This window comes from Mastomys coucha, unplaced genomic scaffold, assembly GCF_008632895.1.
Source record: "Mastomys coucha isolate ucsf_1 unplaced genomic scaffold, UCSF_Mcou_1 pScaffold18, whole genome shotgun sequence".
Classification (NCBI taxonomy): domain Eukaryota; kingdom Metazoa; phylum Chordata; class Mammalia; order Rodentia; family Muridae; genus Mastomys; species Mastomys coucha.
This window is the reverse complement of record NW_022196900.1, coordinates 16,070,225-16,070,895: the sequence shown is the minus strand read 5'-3', so window position 1 is coordinate 16,070,895 and position 671 is coordinate 16,070,225.

Genomic DNA, 671 nt, shown 5'->3' with positions numbered 1-671 from the left:
CCAGGTGTCCTGCTGACCTATACATTGGGGTCCTTGAGAATCAGTGTGAGTTGCAGAAGCTTGGTGAACAGTGCAGTGTTTATCCTGAGGAGTTGGTCCTTGTCTCTGCTCAACAGGTGGATGATGAGCTCAGTGGGGACTGTGAAGGTTTTACTTGCAGTCTCTATGAGTTTATGCAGTGTCACTCGACTCTCAAATAAAGCTGCTGATGGCCCCAGGACGTGAAAGATCCAGGCCATCCAGCATCTCCAGAGCTTTAAGGGTTACGGTCTAGAGGCATACCTGTACCCTTGCATGGAACACGATTGATGATGACTGGGAAGCTTTGGATTGCCTGGTGTCAGGAATAAGGCCACTCTCACCTCAAGCTTATTGCATCTAAGCAGTGTGGCTTCTTCTGCACCCACGTCCTCTGTCACTTCCTGTTCTGACGATGATTGTGTGTATGCGCAGTTTTTTGATGTCATGATTCACTGTTGTCATCTACAAAGTTCACACTGAGAATTACATTAAAGAAAAAAATCACAATGCTACCCCCAACCTCTAGCCCTCACCAATCTAAAAGTGTTTTAAGTAAGTTTACCACTTTGTATTAGGCTTATTCATAGCCATGGCAAGGTGTATGAGACCCACAGGCTGTGGGTTGAAAGCCAGAGCCCTTCTTTTTTTTT